Source organism: Manis pentadactyla, chromosome 7 (genome assembly GCF_030020395.1).
Source record: "Manis pentadactyla isolate mManPen7 chromosome 7, mManPen7.hap1, whole genome shotgun sequence".
In the NCBI taxonomy this organism is placed as follows: domain Eukaryota; kingdom Metazoa; phylum Chordata; class Mammalia; order Pholidota; family Manidae; genus Manis; species Manis pentadactyla.
In genome coordinates this window covers 114,397,598-114,420,802 of record NC_080025.1, presented here as the reverse complement: position 1 = coordinate 114,420,802, position 23,205 = coordinate 114,397,598, and the positions used below count along the sequence as shown (strand labels likewise).

General features: G+C 33.8%; 1 protein-coding gene across 10 annotated transcripts in view; it reads right to left on the bottom strand.

The window, feature by feature from the left end:
• The window catches only part of FOXP2 (forkhead box P2), a 585,514-nt gene that overhangs the window by 472,066 nt on the left and 90,243 nt on the right, over positions 1 to 23,205 (bottom strand). Inside the window, exon 3 of one of the 10 annotated variants that reach the window (XM_057504682.1) lies at positions 22,859 to 22,905. The exons of the other annotated variants lie outside the window; for them this stretch is intronic. The gene's annotated coding sequence lies outside the window, so the exon portion shown is untranslated. The remainder of the gene's footprint in view (positions 1 to 22,858; positions 22,906 to 23,205) is intronic. 10 annotated transcript variants of the gene reach the window in all.

The window sequence follows — 23,205 nt, the reverse complement described above, 5'->3', positions numbered from 1 at the left end:
AGCCACAAGAAAACAAATCCTACCATTTGCAACAACATGGATGGAGCTAGAGGATATTATGCTCAGTGAAATAAGTCAGGCAGAGAAAGACAAGTATCAAGTGATTTCACTCATCTGTGGAGTATAATAACAAAGCAAAAACTGAAGGAACAAAACAGCAGCAGACTCACAGAACCCAAGAATGGACTAACAGTTACCAAAGGGAAAGGGACTGGGGAGGATGGGTAGGAAGGGAGGGATAAGGGGGAAAAGGGTGCTTACGATTAGCACACATAATGTAGGGGGGTGGGGACATGGGGAAGGCAGTATATACAGAGAAGACAAGTAATAATCCTATAGCATCTTACTATGCTGATGGACAGTGACTCTAATGGGGTATGTGAGGGGGACTTGATAATAGGGGGAGTCTAGTAACCATAATGTTGTTCAAGTAATTGTACATTAATGATATCAAAATAAAAAGAAAAATAAATAAATTTTAAAAAATTAGACTTTAGTAATATATTCCATTATTTTTTCATTTAGTTTGAGATGGAAAGTAGAAACAGAGAAAGTAGAAGACCCAAATATTTTATCTCACAATAGTGATCCACAGAATAGAATATCAACCTAGCCACCAGAAATCAGAGATGTGTACTTATGACATAACCTAAGAGTTTCTTTTATAAGGCCAGCTATAAAACATTCTCAAAATTCTCTACTAGAAACCAACATTACAGTGAATGTATATATTGTATATATCATAAAAATGGGAATATGAAAATTATTTTATTTTATTCCTATTAAATTTACCTTGCCCAAGCTTCCACTATAAAATTAGTTAAATGTTTACTTATGTTGATGAATGGATAAAGAAGATGTGGTACATATACATAATGGATTATTATTCAGCCATAAAAAGTAAAGAAATCCTCCCATATGCAACAACATAAATAGATCTAGAGTATTATGCTCAGTGAAATAAGCCAGATGGAGAAAGACAAATACCAAATGATTTAACTGATTTGTGGAATATAAGAACAAAGCAAATTAGAAGGAACAAAGTAACAGTAGACTCATAGACACTGAAAAGGGACTAGTGGTTACCAAGGGAGGGTTAAGGAGGGTGGAGAAGGAGGGGGAAGAGGATTAAGGGGCAGAATAATTTGCAGTCACAATATAGGTTGGTCGTGGGGATGGTAGTACAGCACGGACAATATAGTTAATGATTTTGTAACATCTTACTATGTTGACGAACAGTGACCACACTGGAGGGGGTGAGGACTTGATAATATAGGTAAATGTTGAACCATAATGTTGTGTATCTGAAAACCAACATAAGGTTGTATATCAATGATACTTTAATTTTAAAAAATGTTTACCTATGTTAATGACCATAAAAACACATCATTTTAGTGATTTTCTAATGTTGGTATAAGTAAATTTAATTGGATATTATAAATGCCAAACATAAAAGTTGTAGAAAAATTAGTGTGACTATCTGGAGGAATCTGTTTAATCAAGGTGTGTTGGGGAATTCTATTCCTTTTTCTTCGTATTTTATGAGCAGACTTTTGATCAAGAAATGTTATTAGCTTCATTTTGTCCCTATGCTTCTTACTATGGAAGGGGCAAGACCCATTTCATTGGTGAGTTTAAGAGAATATATGAACATAAGCAGTTTAACTCCTTTTTTCTCAGTTCAGTTCTTCCTGTAGAGAAGGTGAGTTTGGGCCTGTTTTTAGCCATGGTAGAGAACTGTGGGTGTCCAGCTGTGTTAGTGGCTGGGAAGGTATAATTCAGAAGTGAAGCCCATTTTATCTGTACATAAAATACCATGTTCTCCAATTCTGTATGTAATGATAATAAAACTGATACTTTGATTCCCATCTGCCTGGCACCTCTGTCTGTCAGAAGTTTTCAAATTCTAAAACCAAACCTCTTTTTGTCCAACCTTTAAAGTCCCAAGAGTGGTCTGATGAAATAGAGGGAGAGATCTACAAAGATTGAATACTCTAAGATTGTGTAGTCTTATTCATCCATTCAACTAATATTTATTGAACAATTATTATGTGTCAGGTATTGTCTAGACATGTGGAAATGGCAGTGTAAGAAAAAGAAAACCCAGAATCTTGGAAAACCAACACTAAGCAAACACTGTCAAGTTGTGGGTAAATCAGTAGGACGATAGGAAGAGGAACATATTTGTGTTTTCTTTTTCATGGGTTTCAGAGTAAATACTAGTTTTTAAAATAGCAATTGCAATAAAGAATAATAGTAGGCTGATATGAAACATCAGATGATCAACCATTTTGACCTACAGAACCTGGAATTATCATATGGTTGAGCCTAGTAATTAAATTGACTTACAAAAGTAAGTGAGCAAATTCCAACCTTTTGGAACCACAAAAAAGAACATATAAATATTAGAAAATTGAAAATATATATAACTTAACTAATGATTACAAAGAGAAACTTTAAATAGGGTATAAAATAAACAAACACAGGAGTTGATATTGGAAAATAATTTTTACAGATTGAATGGAACTTATAAATTCTAGGTAATAACACCATTTCCTTTCCCATGATAAACTAACAGACATAGCATCAGTTTTCTTCTAATTCAGCTGAATATTAAAGATTAAATATCAAAAGTAGCATTTTATTTTTAAACAACTGAATTTAAAGGATTCATGTTATTAAAACATATCCCTCTCTAAAGTGCTCCTCATATTTAAAGTACTTTAGAAATATTAATTCTGAAAAATATTTGTCAATTCACAATAGATAATTTTCATGTGTTTCAAAGATATTCTATATACACAAAGCTTTATACATCTGAAAATAGGAGACCTAATAAAAAAGTCTAATTAATTGTTAACTGTCAGCTAACAAAAACATAAAACATAGTACTTTTCTGTACTTATAAAAGAGTATAACAATTAGGATACCATCAGGAAAGCAGTGGCATTTTCCCAACTGCTTTGAGAGTTGTTCTGCTCCCTAGGAAAACAACAAAATTCTTTAAAAATTGTATATTCAGTGCAGAATTACTTAAGGTTAGGGAGTGAAGGTAAGCAAAAGGAAAAGAATAGTCTTATCGGTGGGAACAAGGGAGAAAGGCAGTCACTGAGCAGTTAACCCAGCAGACAAAGTGGCCTGCAGAGCAGCAAGGCTCTCCATGCCAACTGGAGGTCTACCAGCCAATTCCATGTCTTAACTGTTAATGCATCCTAGTCTGTACACACCGAGAATGGACATGTTAGTTTATTACAAGTATTTGAACTTCTGCAGTAGGTACAATAAATAGGATATAAGAAGACTTACTGAAAAGCAGTTTTTTACTGCTTTTTTAAATTAAAAAACATTTTTTTTAATTTTATACATTATGAAGGTTTTTTTTAAGATTATTTTTTATCTCTGAAATCTCAGTTGGAGATAGGATCCTGAAGACTAGCATGATAATAACATATGTCAGAAAACAAAATGATAGCTCTAAAATGATCAAATCCTACAGAAACTTGTAGCATATCCTAGCCTCTCATTTTTCCTTTCTAAAAAATTGAGAGTATTTAAAACTGTATTTTCACTGTAATTGTTGAAAGATGAGAGCTCTAGTGCAGTTCAAATACCAAATTTATGTTTATCATGGTTTGCTGAAGCTTATTGGCTTTCCCTAAAACCAATCCTTTCTAATTTTTTTAATATCAAATTAAAATATCATTGTATGTAATTACTTTTCAGTTACTTTTAATAATAGCTTTCAAGTGAAGCTTGAGTCAACTTAAAAATGATAATTTTAAGTTGCTATAAACCTTAATACAGTTTTTTATACTTTAAGGAAAGATTTGAGGCTAGGAGGTAAAATTAAATCTTTGGGAAGAAATTGTATGTTTAGAAATTAAGTAGGTCAAGTAGGAATCTAGATGGTGTCAACAGGCATTATGAAATTAATTCTTAGTATTATTTGAGTAAGCATAAACTTTTTATCTCTTGATATTCTTTGAGATGCTTTACATTCATGAGTTTTAAACCCTCCAAAATGTAGTCTTTGTTTTAAAACCTAGTAAAGATAATGGTTGAAATGGAGAGCAACTTATTATGGTGCAACCTTCAGATGCAGATGCACTTACTAGCAGATTTAATCACTAGCAGACCATGTACTTCTGCAATACTCCTAGTATGAAGAGATTTTTAGACTACTTATATAAACACGATAACTTATAATAATTTTTGACACAGCATTTTCAAGTATAGTATAGATCAAGAGAACAATGGTATAATGCTTACAACAAATACCACTAAGAGAGAAATCTAAAAATCCAAATATTTGATTTTAAAGAAAAAAGCCTCACCAGCTTAGTAAAATTGCAAGTCTGACAATAAAGTTCATTCGTGAATAAAGTTCAGCAGTCACTTACTAAGGGGTTATCATGTACAAGGCACTGTGCTCAGCACTCAGAGGAAGCAAAAATAAGTAAGATGTCACTTTCTCATGTATGTTATAATTGGAGCCAATGCCAAAGTGGGCACCACATAAGACCATTTATTTGCACAGTCTTTTCTAGCTCAAACTGTTTTGAGCCTCTGGCAATATTCACTTACACAATGTTGTTATTCTGGGAAAAGGGCTTTCCCCACCCTTGTTTTTGTGTCCAATTTTATTCCTATTTTTAATTTATGCCATCTTGTTGTATTTTATGTGCTCTAACTTGCCTTCAAACCATTCTAGAATAAGACAGGGTATAAAGAAACAAACAGAGAAAAAACACACACAGAAGAAAATCAAGCCAATATATCCCAGGACACAGTTGAAAATCAAATCTTAAATGTTAACCTCATCTTTCTCAGCCTGTACATTGGTCTTGGAGTCAGAATATCTAGATTACTGCACTGTATATGAAATTTTAGCATGATTCTGACCCTCATTAAGTCTCAGTTTTATTATCTGTAAGTGAAGGTAAAAATAGCCATGTCACAGAATTTTGTTTGCATATTACAGAATAGTTGATATTGTAAGTGGAGTTCAGCAAAAACAAATTTTATTTCCTTCCTTTACAAACTCATTAGCCATCTATTACACTAATATTGCAATAAAATATCAGCCAGTGACATGGCATGCCTTGTTAGCAAAACGACAAATGTAAAATCAGAACACATATAAAACAGTTGCCATTAAATGAACAAAATCAAGATAAAATTAATTTAAAAATCCTGCCTACATTTTCTTATAGTAAATGTACCTACCTCAAATACTTTGTAGAATGTAATGTAATATAATGTAAAGGTAATTTTAAGGACAAAAAATGGTCCAGTATTTCCTTTGAATTTCTGCTTCTTAGTTGGGTTTAACCCCCAGAGGTTACATAAGAAACCACAGGGTGACCATTTTCCTGTTGTATTACTTTTAGAAAATTATCAACAAATATTTTTATATAAAAATAGTATATAGCTGGATTACAAACAGGATACAAAAATTCCTTAAAATTTTTTCAAAAAAGCTTGAGGTATGAGGGCTAATTTTCACTTGTGAAGGGTTCTTTTGGACACTTCTCCCAAATTGATCTATGTATTTGAAATAACCCCTAACAAAATCTCAGCAGGCTTTATTGTTGAATTGATAAAAAAAACTTTGTATGGAAATTCAAAGAATTAAGAATAACCAAAACAATTTTTAAAAAGATGTAAAAAGTTGTAAGTACTTATACAATCTGGCTTCAAAACTTACTATAAAGCTATAGTACTTAAAACAGTGGTACTGCCATAAAGACAGACATAGAGATCATTGACACAGATTAAAAGTACAGATCTATGTCCCTAATATGCATGGTCAACTGATTTTTGACAATATCATCAACTTTTAGAAAGGCAACTTAAGGATAAAATATGGTATTTCTGAACAAGGGACTCCTTTACTTCATATGCAAAACTTAACACAGAATGGATCAGACCTAAATATGAGAGCTAAAACTATAAAACACTAAAAGTAAAAGATAATAGACTTTCTTTGTGATGTTAGATAAGGCAACAACTTAATTTAATACCAACAGGATAATTCATACAGGAAAAACATGTATAAATTGGGCTTAATCAAAATGAAACTATTTTGCTTCTCAAAATACCATTAAGGAAATGACAGTCCCTAAGAGAGAATTTGTGGAAATCATATTTATGATAAAAGACTTGTATCCAGAATATATAAACACTTAAAATTTAATAACAAAAAGTCAAGCAACACAGTCAAAAAATGGGCAAGACACTGAATAGACAATTCATTAGTACAATCAAATATACTAATGACCACATGAATATCATTAGTCATTAAGAAAATGGAAAGTAGAATAGTGGTGTACAAGGCTGGGGAGAGGGAGAGGTGGTGAGAGACTGCTAATTGGTAGGTATTTTCTTTCTAAAATGAGAATAATATTCTAAACTTTGACAGCACTGATGATTGCCAATTATGTGAAAATAGTAAAATAACACTAAATCGTATACTTTAAAAATGGTGAATTTAATGGTATGTGAATTCTGCCTCAATAAAGGTATAATTAAAAATAAGTCAAAGCAGGTGGGCCTCCATTAGGTCAGGACCTCCACTCACTAACAAATAATCGAACTTATCAAGATCCTATTATAGGTAGAAGTATAAAGTGGAAAAATACTTCTTAGAGCTTCTATTCCAACAAGACAGAAAATACAGAAACAATTACATAAACAAGATAATTATAGCTTGTAGTGAGGGCCATGAAGGCAAAATATAGTGATGTGACAGAGAAATATTACTGGGGCTTACATGAAGCAGTCAGGAAAGTTCTCTATGGAGACTTATCTAAATAGTAAGAAAGGAACAATCACATAAAAAGTGAGGAGGTGTGCACAACTGGAAGTACAACTGCCCTCAACTGGGAGACAACAAGGCATGTTTGAGAAACTGACAGAAGGCTAGTGTATCTAAAGCACAGTATGTGAGGAGAAAAGTGGTACAAATCAATGCTTCAGAAATAGACAAATGTTAAATCAGGCAGAGCCTGGAAGACACAGTAATAAATTTGGATCTTATCCTTCCTTCAACTGGAAGCTGCTGGAATGTTTTAAGGTAAGAAGTGACACTACGTGATTTGAAAGCTTGCTTGTCTGTTGTGTAGAGAATGGCTTAGAAGAAGTTAACAAGAGAAACAAAAAGAACAAATAGATAGCTCTCATGTGGTCCTCAAGAGACAGGTGGGTTAAACCAGGCAGGACTGACAGGACTCTTTATGTAACTATATCCTCTTCTAAGTGTAGGGTTCTAATCTCTTCTAAGTGTAAGGTATGTGCTGTGTAAACTCACTTCTAAGTGTAAGGTATGTGCTGTGTAAACTCACTTCTAAGTGTAAGGTATGTGCTGCTGCCTCAGTTGAAGAGAGACTTCCTGGAGTGGCCTTCATCCAATGATCAAGGTTATGAAGGCCTGGCCCCTTCCCTGAAAGAGAGACAACCCAAAGGGCCATGCAGCTTCAGACCTCCCCATGGGGTGTATGATGCCTTCACTGAAAGTACATCTCGCTTCCCAGTTTTGCTTCTTTCCTTTCCCTCACAAAGGTTTTGATCTCAAGAGCCATCCCTACTTACTGTATTGTATACTAATCCCAATTCATAATCTGTTTTCCAAAGAACTCAATCTACAGATATTGATGTAATAAAACTCAGTACACAATCCTCAGTATGTTTTAAAGATAGTCAATCTATAAATATCAATGAAATGATAAAATGCCATTTATAAAAATTCTTAACAATGCAGTCATACTTTAAAAATTATGACATTTTTATGATAGCCCATGATCAAGGGTATGAAGGCCTGGCCCCTTCCCTGAAAGACAGACAACCCAAAGGGCCATGCAGCTTCAGACCTCCCCATGGGGTATATGATGTCTTCACTGAAAGTACATCTCACTTCCCAGTTCTGCTGCTTTTCTTGTAATAAATTACATGTATTTCAATTGAATGTTTTGTTTGTAAACACATGTGAAGTTATTTTAGCAAAAAGGCAAGAGTAAAAAAGACAATAAATGATAAAATTGTACAAGTTTTCTAAGTGCCTTTTATTAATTGATAAAAATGACAAATCATTATTTATAATTGCTGATAGGCTCAATTACTATGCATCATTATAAGTGAAACACTATTTCACGCTATACTTACTAAAAGTAAAAATTCAATGGAGCATTTCCTACAATCAGAAAAACATTCAAAATTTACATATGCAATTCTATTCTTCCAAACATGGGTTGCTCTATTTGCAAGGGATATAATTTATGAAAGAATCTGATGTACACAGAATAACAATATAATCAAATTTCTATTATTCAGGGTGGTAGAAGAAATGTATCACTTATATCTACCCTATATAACCCATCATATACAATCTACTTGCCTATCAAACACTTTTCCAACACTGCTTGCCTGTTGCTACATAATCTAAGTTTTACCCTTCACCTATTTGATAAAGGTTCTAAAGTATCAATGAAATGGCAAAAGGGCAGCAACATTAGGGAATTAAGTTCAGAAGTAGTGAAGTTTCCAAATAATCCTCAAAGTATTCTACATATTTAAAAACTTAAGAGTTTACTGTTGGTTGAATTTGCAAAAAATTATTGAAAGGGTCTTTCCTCTGGAGTTTCAGCCCAAATTAGAATTTTATTGCCTTTTACTCAGGGCCACTGCAAGTCTTCCAGAGCAAAAAGAGGTTTAGTGTGATCCTTAAAGTGAGTTATGAAAATCAAAATAGAGCAAAGGAAAGATTTCAGAGATTTAAAAATATGTTAATAATTTTTACTGAAATACAGGAATATGTCTCCATATTTTCACTTTATATTATAATTTTCACTGTTTTTGAAATGGTCAGGCAGTATGTATGACTGTGAGTTCCCTGAGGGCGGGAAATGTGACTGGATTGTTCTATTTGCAGTGTGTCACATGTAGCCCAGAATACCACTTAACAAAGGAAGATCCTTTAGCTCTGTGCTTTCAAATACACAAATTCCCTGTACTACAAGACTGTATTTAAAAAAACATGTGTAAGGAAGTAAGTCGGTAAAAATAAGATCACTTGAGTGAAGATTTATTTTTCAATCTGCATAACAGCTTTATGAAATATTATTCCATGTTAAAAACAGGGGAAGAGGCAATGAGGTTCATAGACAATAAATCACTTACCTAAAATCATGTAGCTAATTAAGTTGCAGAGTTGTGAATCAAGCCCCTGCCTTATTTAGTTATCATAGAGTTTTTCTATAGCTGTAATGTCCAATATGATAGCCATTAGCAATGTGTTGCTATTGAGCACTTGAAATATAACTACTCTGAGTTGTGTTGAGTTACATGTGCAAAATCTGGATTTCAAAGGAAAAGTTTTTTAGAAGAATGTAAAATAACTCACCAGTAATTTTTATATCAATTACATGTTGATAATATTTTGGATATTACACTGGTGCAATAAAATATACTACTAAAACTAGTTTCACTGCTGCTTTTTACTTCTTAAAAATGTGGTTACTTAAAAATTTTTAATTACATATGTAGTTTGCATTATATTTCTATCAGGCACACTGATCTATTGGAAGAAGAAAAATTTCTACAGATGAATGATATTGAGGAAAGAAGAGGTGATTTTTTACATTTTTATTTGTCTTTATATTATCATCTATTAGATTTTTTAACATGAATGTATATAAAATTTTATAATACAGCACAAGTTCAAGAACTAATGTATGAAAAATACTATGGTGGTGGTGATTAACTCTATTCATAACCTTAATGTAATGTTCATGTTTGGGGTATTAATCTATATATATCTTAAGGAACAAAGAAAAATAAATAAAATGTGAAAAGTCATCCCAGATAGAGAAAAAGTGCACCCCATAACAACAGGGCAAGAAATGGACAGCTGAGTAAAATATAGGAGAGAATAAGAGAAAAAAGAAAGGGACATATGCAGCTGCTGTATCAAGTTTGTATGGCAAGCAAGAAGAGTTTACCTTCACTAAAAAGATGTTGGAGAGTCACTGAAGGTAAGGGATGTAATCTGATCTGTAATTTTTTAGGACAACTCTCATAGTGTAGAATATAGGCAGACTCAAGTGAAGAAAAGATGGAGATGGCAGAAACTCATTTACTGAGTCCCATGTATTTGGCTAAGTGTTCTACCTGCATTATTTTATTTGGTATCACTGTTGATAGGTGAAAAAACAATTAAGAAATCTTCCATGGTCACACAATTGGCAATTTATCCTCAGAAACTGGAGGGAATAATAAAGATTGGTATTGATGGAAGACAATTTGGGAAAAATGGTACGGAAGTTTGAAGGAGTATCTTTATTTTTATCTATAAATTAAGTGATGATATTTTTGAGACTGAAAGACTGAAAATGGTAGAAATTTAAAAATAGAAAAGAATTTGTAGTAGCCACAGAAATGAAAGGAATGGAAGAAGCTAATCAAGAGGAGGACACCGTGAAAGGATTGGTAAGAGGCGATGAGTATCTGTTAAATAGTAATAAAATTAGATATAATTTATTGAGTTGTTTTTATGTACCAACCACTAGTTGAGTATTTTATAGCATTTTCTCATTTAATCCTTAAGACACCTAATCAGGTAAATATAATTATATATTGCTGTATTACATATGCAAGTTAGAGGTCAAGTAACTTGACCTTTCATCAGAGTCCTGATTCAAACTCACCTCTGTCTGTCCCAAGCTTAAACTTAACCAGTTCTCCAATGTCATTACAATGTTAACAGTCTGAAATTCCATTCTGTTAGAAGGGAAGAAGGCCCCTCATTTTAGAAATGAGTATATACTGAGGTCTAAAGAACTTCAAGTGACTTATCTAAGATCTCAAAAATAGTTAATGCCAAAGCCAGGACTAAAATCTGGGTTCTCAAATTTCAGATGCTGATAAACTGGGTACACCCAGAAATGGAATATTATTGAATGCCAAAAAGAAATGAACTATGTCTCAAGTTATGAAAAGACATGGAAGAACTTTAAATGCATATTAGTAAGTGTAAGAACAATCAGAAAAGGGTGCATACCATATGATGCCAGCTATTTGACATTCTGGAAAAGACAAAACTATGGAGACACAGGTTGACAAGATTCTTTAGATCTCACCCTGACAGAAACCTCTCCCTTGATCACTTGTTTTCTTGATTGCACTTCTGCTCCCTTATCAGTTTGTCATTAAAGAATATCATTTGAAGGTATTGTTTCCAAAGCTATTTGGTTATGCCTACTTTCAAGTCACTTGAACTAACATTTAGGTTGATTTTGTGTGTATGGGATTAACTGGAGGATAAAACAATCAGTGGTTGCTAGAAGTTGATGCAGAGATAAATAGGCAGAACACAGGGGATTTTTAGGGCAGTGAATATACTCTGTATGATACCGTAATGGCAGATGCATGTCATTACACATTTATCTGGTATGAATGCTCAACACCAGAAATGAAGCCTAATGTAGACTATGGACTTTGGATGATAATGGTGTGTCAGTGTAGGCCCAATAATTGTAACAAATGTTTCAATATGTTGTAATCTGATGTGGGGATATTCATATTGGGGGAAGCTATGTATGTGTGGGGGCAGGGAGTATATGGGAAATCTCTATGCCTTTCCCCTCAATTTTACTGTGAACCTAAAGCAATGTGGAAAACTTCAGATATCTCAGCCCAGTGTGTTCTCCAATCATACCCAATACAGTGGACATGATAAAAAGTTCTGAATAAGTTTGGATAAGTTGCTCAAGAGGTCAAATATTATATATATATGTCAGGATCAAACTCAAACACATAGAAATGGTCAAGAAAAATTGTGAAGAATCACAGGTTGATCAAGATTCTTTAGATCTCACCCTGACAGAAGGCTCTCCCTTGATCACTTGTTTTCTTGATTGCACTTCTGCCCCCTTATCAGTTTGTCATTACAGAATATCATTTGAGGGTATTATTTCCAAAGCTATTTGGTTATGCCTACTTTTAAGTCACTTGAACTAAAATTTAGGGTTGATTTTGTGTGTATGGGATTAACTGGAGGATAAAATTTATAATCTCATGTAAAAGAAAAATAAAATTTTCAACCTCGTGCTTATAGTACAAGGCAGGATATGATTTAAATGACACATACTCTATATTGCCTTACTTATGACAATCTTTGTATGATATTAAAGTTTTACCAAGTGTAGATTACAATGTGTCAAATTTGTCTTTTACCCCATTTTAGTCAAAAGCTATGTTGAATGTATATAATCTGTTTTACTAATTCTGATATTCTTCTGTGGTATTTTGAGTTGGTGTTTTTCTAAGTGTCTTTTTCATTACACATGTACAACTTTTTTGAAACTTAAGAAGATTTTATATTCATCCCATCAACTCTCATCTTGCTGTTCTCAGATCACTGTGCCAAAATCCTCGTTGGAACTCAATTCAGACATTGAACATAGTAGCTACCCCTCCATAATCTGTGTATTTTGCTTGATGTGACAACCATACCAGGCAATGCCAAAGAGCTCTGTGATTCACTGTGCCTGTGAATCAATGTGTTCTGCACACACTTCTACCAGCTACTCCATTTCTAAAATTGACACAAAGTTGAGCATTTGTTATTAAAATAAGTAAAGGTAATTTATCTGATATTAGCCAGCATATACCTACTTATCCATTCATTAATTTAGTTACATATATATGTTATTTTGATATAATTTCAAAATTAGAAGTGTTATATAATATTTTAAAAGTAGAATTGACACTAAATATTAAGGGATGCTGTGGTAGTTAATTTTGTGTGTCAACTTTGTTATGCTATTGAACTAAGGTATTTCATCAAACCCAGTCTGAATGTCACTGTGGAAGTAATTTTTAGATGGGATATATATTTCAGTAAAGCAGGTTATCCTCCATAATGTGGGTGGGTTTCATCCAACATCCCAAAAGCCTTTAGAGAAAAAAGACAGAGATCTCCCCAGGTAAAGGGAATCCTGGCCTAAACTGCCTTCGGACTTAAGCTGCAACATCAACTCTTACAAGGATATCTAGCTTATATTTCAGATTTGCCAGCCCCCAATCCTTAAAATAACCCCCCTATGCACATACACACTCATATAATTAATATATATATATATATATATATACACACACATCCTGTTGGTTCTGTTTCTCTGGAGAACTCTATTAAACGGACTGACAGCACTCAAGCCAAGGTTGGGATGCTCTAGAGGGGCTTCTGTATCAGGTATAAGTTACTCTAGATGATTTCTGTGGCTACTTTCAATGCTTCTTCATGACTGCCAGTGACCTATTCTTTCCAATCAGTATGTCTTTGGGTGTCATATGGTTTATTGCTTAGATGGGCTTATAGTTACTAACTGAAACATATAGGCAGCTGATATATACAGTTAAAATACTGATAAAAAATAATAGCAATTTAAATGCCCATTTCATAGATAAATAGACACAAAAGATGTGGTGCATATATACAAAGGAGTATTATTCAGCCACAAAGAAGAATGAAATCTTGCCATTTATGACAAGATGGATAGACCTAAAGGGCATTATGCTACGTGAAATAAGTCAGATAGGGAAAGATATATACTATATGATTTCACTCATACGTGGAATCTAAAAAACAAAATAAATGAACAAACAAAACAGAAGTAGACTTACAGACACAGAGAACAAACTGGTGTTGCCATAGGGGAGGTGCAGAAAGGAATGGGTGAAGAGGTGAATGGGGAAAACATTAGTGACAATGTTTGATATTTTGATATGGGTGATAGTTATATGAGCATATACACATGTCAAAACTTACTGAGCTGTACCCTAAGATTTATGTATATTATTGTATTTACCTCAATTTTTAAAAAGACATAATAAGAGAAAAAGTAATAGTAACCTTTATTACAACTGAACAATGGTATAGCCTATATACATACTATTCTTTCACGTATTTGTTACATTTGAATTTTTCAACAATCCTATGTCACATATAGCTTATATTTCATTATATTTCAAACAAAGAAACTAACATTAAAGAGGCATACCACTCCTTAGGGAAGGAATTAGGAATAGATACCACTAGAAGCTTTTTTACCTTAGCATTACCTCTTGTTTTATATAAGGACTGAATCCATAGGAACTGGACTTCTCTGTACTGAACTGTTACCCTAGAATTCATATGTGAAAGCCCTAATACCCAGTGCGATGGTATTTGAAGATGAGGCCTTTGGGAGGTTAGCAGGTCTAGACGAGGTCATGCAGGTGGGGCCCTCGTGATGGGATTACTGCATGTGTAGGAGACATCAGAGATTTCTCTCCCTCCTATTCCACTTTTCCCTCTTCCCTTCCCTCCTCTTTCTCCCATTCTCTCTCTCTTTCTACTATACAAGGATAAAGTGAGAAGGCAAGCCAGGAAGAAACTCTCACCAGAACTCAACCATACAGATGCCTTTATTTGAACTTCCAGTCTCCAGAACGGTGAGAAACAAATTTCTGTTGTTTATGACACCCAGTATATGTATTTTGTTGTGGCAGCCAGTGCTAATATATGGATTGTATACAAACATTAGGTGTTATCAAATGCTACAATCTACTCAAACATTAAACGTGAAAATTTATTGTAAAAAACAAGTTAAATTATACTAATCAAAGAGAAAGGCAATATAAATAGGTGCAACTTGGACATGAGGACACACCTGAGTTACTCACAAAGTGTATTAAACATAAATTGTTGGTCTCAAACCCAGAGTATGATTCAACAAGTCTGGGTGTTGGCCCCACAATTTATATTAATAACAATAGTTCCTAAGTGATACTGATGCTGAATGGTATTTTGCAAATGACTGATACAGACTAATAAAAGATATAAATCACAATCTATTAAGAGCACTGAGGGTGCATTTTGAACACAAACATACACAGAATACCAAACTGGATTTCTAAGATTCTAACCTTGGGTATCTTAAGTGGGGCATACTTTCAAAAGAAACTATTTTAAATTTCTTCAGTATGCTTTAATCATCTCCAGGTTTAGGGCATTATTAGTCTACAGTTATCTAATTAGCCAAGAGAGTATGTTTCATTCCTTTAATTAGATGCAACAGAAAAACTAGGTTAAGAAAATATTATTTAGTGAAAGATCTTTACTACAAAATTCTTAATCTGAAATACACAATTAAAAAAACCAAGTTTTTATTTCTAAACTGTACACATTGTCAAAAAATAATTTGTTATTTTGAATATATTTGATATGCATCATTAAATTCCTGTGGATACTCCCTATTTACTCAGGAAGCCCTTTCTTCCTGGGCAGGATGACTATAGCTAGTCTAACATTAGGCAGAGGGAAACAAACAGATAGAGCAACATTATCAAAAAAAACACATACAAATTTAAAAATGATCATCTAATAGAGAAAAGCAACTCTACCAGTTATCTTTAAGAATAGGAAGATTCACATACATGATCAATTAATACATGATAAAGGAGCCATGGATATATAATGGGGAAATGACAGCCACTTCAACAACTGGTGTTGGCAAAACTGGACAACTACATGCCAGAGAATGAAACTGGATTATCGTCTAACCCCATACATAAAAGTAATCCCAAAACGGATCAAAGACCTGAATGTAAGTCATGAAACCATAAAACTCTTAGAAGAAAACATAGGCAAAATTCTCTTGAATATAAACATGAGCAACTTTTTCCTGAACACATCACCTTGGGCAAGGGAAACAAAATAAAAAATAAATAAATGGGACTACATCAGGCTAAAAACCTTCTGTACAGCAAAGGACACTCTATCAGCAGAACAAAAATTCATCCTACAGTATGGGAAAATATATTCATAAATGACATATCCAACAAGGGGTTAACATCCAACATATATAAAGAACTCACATGCTTCAACATCCAAAAAGAAAATAACCCTATTAAAAAAATGGGCAGAGGATATGAATAGACAATTCTCCAAAGAAGAAATTCAGATGGCCAACAGACACATGAAAAGATGCTCAACATTGCTAATTATCAGAGAAATGCAAATTAAAACCACAATGAGATATCACCTCACACCAGTTAGGATGGCCAACAAAGAACAGAATAGGAACAACAAATGCTGGTGAGGATGTGGAGAAAGGGGAACCCTCCTACACTGCTGGTGGGAATGTAAACTAGTTCAACCATTGTGGAAAGCAGTATGGAGGTTCCTCAAAAAACTAAAAATAGAAATACCATTTGACCCAGGAAATCCACTCTTAGGAATTTACCCTAAGAATGAAGGAGCCCAGTTTCAGAAAGACATATGCACCCGTATGTTTATTGCAGCACTATTTACAATAGCCAAGAAATGGAAGCACCCTAAGTGTCCATCAGTAGATGAATGGATAAAGAAGATGAGGTACATATACACAATGGAATATTATTCAGCCATAAGAAGAAAACAAATCCTACCATTTGCAACAACATAGATGGAGCTAGAGGGTATTATGCTCAGTGAAATATGAAACTGGGGAGGATGGGTGGGAAGGGAGGTATAAGGGGAAAAGGGGGCATTACGATTAGCACACATAATGTAACCGGGGGGACATGGGGAAGGCAGTATAGCACAGAGAAGACAGGTAGTGATTCTGCAGCATCTTACTATGCTACTGGATAGTGACTGTAATGGGGTATGTGGTGGCGACTTGAAAATGGGGGGAATCTAGTAACCACAATGTTGGTCATGTAATTGTATGTTAATGATACCAAAAAAAAATTAAAAAAAGAAAGGGAAGCTACTTGTATACAACATCACAAAGTCTGCAGAGGCGGTGCACTTCTTATGACCCACGCTGAATCCTGTGCATTGGACATACTGCCTCAGTCTCCTATGCATAAGACTGCTTTTACTTTTTATCAGTAACATAGCCAAGAATATGAAAAAAACCTGAAAGCCATTAACGTTGGATCATTCATATATTTTGTTTAAAATTAATTTACAACTGCTTTTATTTTACTTTCTTTTTCTCTCTCTTTTCATCACTTTGAGCTTTGGGACTTGCTATTCCTTTGTCATCACTGCATATCTTTTTACTGGCTTCTTAAATCCTACTGCATTGCTTTTTGCCTTTCTTTCTTTAATCTTTTCTGTTTAATTTTTAATCCTTTGCCCTTTATCTTTCTTTCAGTCTTTTTAGCTGCTCTCCCTTCCTTTGATTTCCTTTTAAATCCTACTTCTTCTTAACATTGTGTTATTTCATGGATATTTTATTTTTGTTTTATCTTCTTAATTTTAAGTTTTTCTTTTGTATTTTAGGAAAACCTTCTTTCCCACCCTTACTGAATTAAAGAGAGAAAATACTACTAAATCCTCCATACTACATGGAAAAAGCAGCAACACTGTTTATTCAAACTTACTGTGTGGATTCTGAAAGATTTATATGAGACATTGTCTTCTCTTTTTTCTTCTTTTGTTTTGAATTAAAGCTGGAGTAATTGATGTGCTGATATAGGAGTTATTTTCCATTTTTATATTATAATAACTTTATATACAAAATATACTTTTGAGACATAAACATTTGTAGTGAGACCACAAGTAATTTTTTCTGTTATTAATCTTTGGGATTAACTGGAATATATAATGCTACTGTAAACACAGATCAAGGGCATAATTAAAAATAAGAGATTAAAATTAAATTGTTATTCTTATCTATACAAAATTGTTTTATCCAAATATTCTATAAATTTGGTTTCATATATGCTAGATTTTAGACATTAATTTTGTAACCCATTTTTCTTGGAATTTAAGAAATACCTAAAGTGAATACATTAACCAAACTCCACTAACCTGGTTTGGTTGTTGGTTTGTGAATCTGTCTTCGGGCATTCTAATAACTGTGAAGGGGACATAGAGTTACTTTTCACATAGGAGAGGAACACAGAAGTATAGTAAGGAAAAGCAGAAATGCATAAAACCTTAGGAGTCTCATTTCTGCTTCAAGGAACAAATTTCTTGAGGGACATTCCGTTGTTGAAGAAAGAGACCAGGAGAGATCAAGTGACTTGCTATAGTTTACACACAGAAAATGGCAAAGTGAGGAATTGAATTCAGATATACTTTATCATCTTGCTTCACATTTATCTTAAATATTTACACATCCTATTGATTACTATTACTTTCCATACTCAAACTTAATTTTACTTGTAGTTCATTCAATACATAAAACACAGTATTCTCAAGCATCTTTTCATTGTTGCTTATTATGACTTTGTATATATATATTATACATGTGTATAGGGATATGTACATTTGTCTATGGATATACACATTTCAAATCATTCTATACAATAAGTGATACATAAGCTGTTCATTATATATAACTCATTACTTCTATTTTAAATAACTTCATCCATTCGTTGAGCAAACATTACTGAAGCTTACTATTCTTTTTTTTGGTATCATTAATATTCAATTACATTTGCAACATTGTGGTATTCCCCCCATTTTCAAGTCCCCACCACACACCCCATTACAGTCACTGTCCATCAGTGTAGTAAGATGCCATAGAGTCACTAGTTGTCTTCTCTGTGCTATACTGCCTTCCCTGTGACCCCGTTACATTATGTGTGCTAATTGTAATGCCCCTTATTCCCCTTTCCCCTCCCTTCTCACCCACCCACCCTCAGTCCCTTTCCCTTTGGCAATTCTTGGGTTCTGTGAGTCTGCTGTTTTGTTCCTTCAGTTTTTGCTTTGTTCTTATACTCCACAGATGAGTGAAACCATTTGATACTTATCTTTCTCCACCTGGCTTATTTCACTGAACATAATACCCTCTAGCTCCATCCATGTTGTTGTAAATGGTAGAATTTGTTTTCTTCTTATGGCTGAATAATATTCCATTGTGTATATGTACCCCATCTTCTTTATCCATTCATCTACTGATGGACACTTACGGTGCTTCCATTTCTTGGCTATTGTAAATAGTGCTGCGATAAACATAAGGGTGCATATGTCTTTCTGAAACTGGGCTCCTGCATTCTTAGGGTAAATTCCTAGGAGTGGAATACCTGGGTCAAATGGTATTTCTACTTTTAGTGTTTTGAGGAACCTCCACACTGCTTTCCACCAGCAGTGTAGGGAGTGTTCCCCTTTCTCCACATCCTCACCAGCATTTGTTGTTGTTTGTCTTTTGGATGGTGGCCATCCTAACTAGTGTGAGGTGATATCTCATTGTGGTTTTAATTTGCATTTCTCTGGTAATGAGTGATGTGGAACATCTTTTCATGTGCCTGTTGGCCATCTGAATTTCTTCTTTGGCACAGTGTCTGTTCAGATTCTCTGCCCATTGTTTAATTTGCTTATTTGCTTTTTGTTTGTTGAGGTACGTGAGCTCTTTATATAGTTTGGATGTCAACCCCTTATCAGATATGTCATTTATGAATATATTCTCCCACACTGTAGGATGCCTTTTTGTTCTACTAATGATGTCCTTTTTTGAACAGAAGCTTTTTAGTTTGATATTGTCTCATTTGTTCATTTTTGCTTTTGTTTCCCTTGCCTGGGGAGACATGTTCATAAAGAAGATGCTCGGGTTTATATTCAAGAGATTTTTGCCTGTTTTCTTCCAAGAGTTTTATGGTTTCATTACTTACATTCAGGTCTTTGATCCATTTTGAGTTTACTTTTGTGTATGGAGTTAGACAATAATCCAGTTTCATTCTCTTACATGTAGCTGTCCAGGTTTTGCCAACACCAACTATTGAAGAGATTTCATTGTCCCTTTATATGTCCATGGCTCCTTTATCATATATTAATTGACCATATATGCTTGGGTTTATATCTGGACTCTCTACTATGTTGTACTAATCCATGGGTCTGTTCTTGTGCCAGTACCAAATTGTCTTGATTACTGTGGCTTTGTAGTAGAGCTTGAAGTTGGGAAGTGAGAACCCCCCTGGCCTTATTCTTCCTTCTCAGGATTGCTTTGGCTATTCAGGGTCTTTTGCAGTTCCATATGAATTTTAGAACTATTTGTTCCAGTTCACTGAAGAATGCTTTCAGTATTTTGATAGGGATTGCATTGAATCTGTAGATTGCTTTAGGCAGGATGACCATTATGACAATATTAATTCTTCCTAGCCAAGAGCTTGGGATGAATTTCCATTTAGTAGTGTCCTCTTTAATTTCTCTGAGGAGTGAGTTGTAGTGTTCAGGGTTTAGGTCTTTTACTTCCTTTGTTGAGTTTATTCTTAGGTATTTTATTTTTTTTGATGCAATTGTGGATGGAATTGTTTTCCTGATTTCTGACTTCCCTTTCTGTTCCATGCTACACATCACAGTTTTCTAATTTACATATTGAAGAGATTCTCACCTATTTCTGATGTTCTTAGCTGACTAAATGTTGTGACTTTATTATAGCTCATCAGTGAATTTCTGAAACCACTAGCTTATTTTATAGTCCAATAAAATGCATTATAAAGGACTACCTGAATTACAAAGGAGACTTTTTAAAAAATAATCAAGCACAGTCTTTCTGAGCAGTGGTAGTGAAATTGAGAGTTTCAAATATTTGAAACATTTTTAGTTGTCATAATAATTGATGGAAACTACTAATACTTAATAGGTAAGGGTGAGGAATGCTACATGTCCTGCAACTTCCTGTGGGGCACTCTTTTAGGTTATAAATATGTTTATAATAATTTAAACCTCCTTTAGATCAGGGACCACAGATGCTCAGTGAATGTTTACTGAATGATTAAATGAAGTATGATGCAAATAAAACATTATCATTCCAACACAGTGCATAGTTTTCCATTTATGTATGTTTGTATTAAGGTGTAGAAATGTTTTCACTATACAAAAAGTAATGTATCCTGATGTGACTACTTTAAGTTTATACAGCACCTTTTTAAAATACCACCTCTCCTGTAAATGTTAGGGTCAATTCAACTTTAAATAGTAATGTAGCAGTAAATAATAAAATCATAAAACCTCTACAATGAGTTTTTATTTGTGTAAACAATGTTAAGTGAAATACAAATTACCACTGACTGTCATATACATTGCCCTATAAAATGATCTCGATTATTTCTAAAACAAAAAATAAGTACATGTACAGTCACTTTGGAAGACAGTTTGGCAGTTTATTACAAAGCTAAACATAGTCTTAACATAGAACCCAGAAATTATGGTCTATGTACATATTTCAAGTAACTTGAAAACATGTCCACACAAAAATCTGCACAAGAATGTTTACAAAAGCCTTATAATTGTCAAAATTTGGAAGCAACCACTATGCCCTCCAATAAATGAATGGATACACAAACTATGATAGATCCATACAAGGGAATGTTATTCAACAATAAAAAGAAATGAGCAGTCATATCAAGCCATGAAAAGACATGGAAGAACCTTAAATGCATATTAAGTCAAAGAAATCAGTCTGAAAATGCTACATACTGTACAGTTTCAACTACACTGACACTCTTTAAAAGGCAAGATTACAGCAATAATAAAAGATCAGTTGTCAGTGGTTTGAAAGGGAAGGAGAGAGAGAAAAACAGCTGGAACATGGCATTTTTAGAGCAGTGAAATCACTCTGTATGTAGTGAAATGTTGGAAACAGAATGCTATATATTTGTCAAAACCTACAGAACTGTACCACACAAAATATGAACCGTAATGTGAACCTTTGAATTTAGTTAACTATAATATATCAATTTTGGTTCATCAACTGTAGCAAATGTACCACACTAACTCAAAATGTTAGTAGCAGAGGAAACTTGGAGGGGTGTAATATGGGAACTCTTTGTACTTACTGTTCATTTTTTTCTGTAAACCTGAAACTTCTCTAGAAAAAAAAATCTGTTAGTTATATAAAGTTAATTAATCAGATTATATGTTCATAATCTTTCTGTGGAAAAGTGTTATCGGTGGGATGATACCGTATGTCCTCTAAGCATTTGTGCTTAAGTGTCTGGCTGCAAATGTGCCTCTAGCGAAAGCTCGAATTTTATCCCCAGACTCACAGCAAATCACCCTCTAGGGAGGTGAGGAACCAATAAGTATAGATAAGTTAAATACTTTTATTGGGCCATGAAGCATGTTCTCTCTTGGGATTTTTTATTATTGTAATTCCCAAGTGCTTCCTTATCTCCTTCCATGTGTAACCAGGTAATTCATATATCTGTGTCAAAAATGTAATGTGAACTTCCAGTTCAAAACAGAATGCACCACATGTATTTACTCCTTCTCCCTCCATAAACCATACAGAAATGACAGCTAAATAGTGGTCAATAATGGAATAAGTGTATAAAGATAGAAACATCAACAGAGAAGACAACAGAAACAAAATTTTGGAACATGGAAAGCTAACATAAGAATTATAGTTGAAAAAGCTGAATTCTGGGCTAACACTGGGGGCAAGTCAAGAAGCTATCTGATACATAATGTAGAAGCCCCAAATTTTGTAGCACTAGGTACCTCTGGAATAAGACCGAAGACATTTGAGAAGAATTATACTCTTTTCCCTCCCTTATTCCATACAACCAGACAACTCCCCTCCCTCATCCCAAATAGAAACTCATTTTACTATCTGACACCAATTCTTCTTCTTATATTGAATTTCCTTGCAATTTCTCATACTGAATGCATTTATTTTACTTTTTTTCTTTTTTTTCTTGGAAGAAGGATAGGAATGGATAGTAAGAGACAGAGAAAGGGAAGAAGGCAGGGAGGGAGGTAAAGAAGAAAGGAAGGATTGAGAGGAAAAATCAATAAGACATAAATACATTAAGAACTGGGAGCAAACACAACTTAGTAGTATTCAGTATAAGGAGAGAAACAGTAGTAGGAGATGGTACTCACCATGTAAGTTATAAACATACAAATACTTCCCTTGGGTCCTCACAGTCCTACAGGGAATAATGGGACACATCAAATGAGTACATATGCCTTCTTTTTCCCTCTTGCACTATCTCAACTAACCTAAAATAAAACGTCCTCAATAAATATATTTATGAAAATACCTGTAAAGAATCAGTACAGCCAAGAAAAGAACACTAAAAGCAATAAATTATGGAATTATATGGAGCCACAAGTGAAATAAAGAAAAAAGTATGTCTTTAACCATTATTGGAACCACCTGTTATTTAGTATGCTCTAAAGAATTAAAGGAATAAAAGTGAAATAGTCAAAAGCAGTCCTGGGGTGGA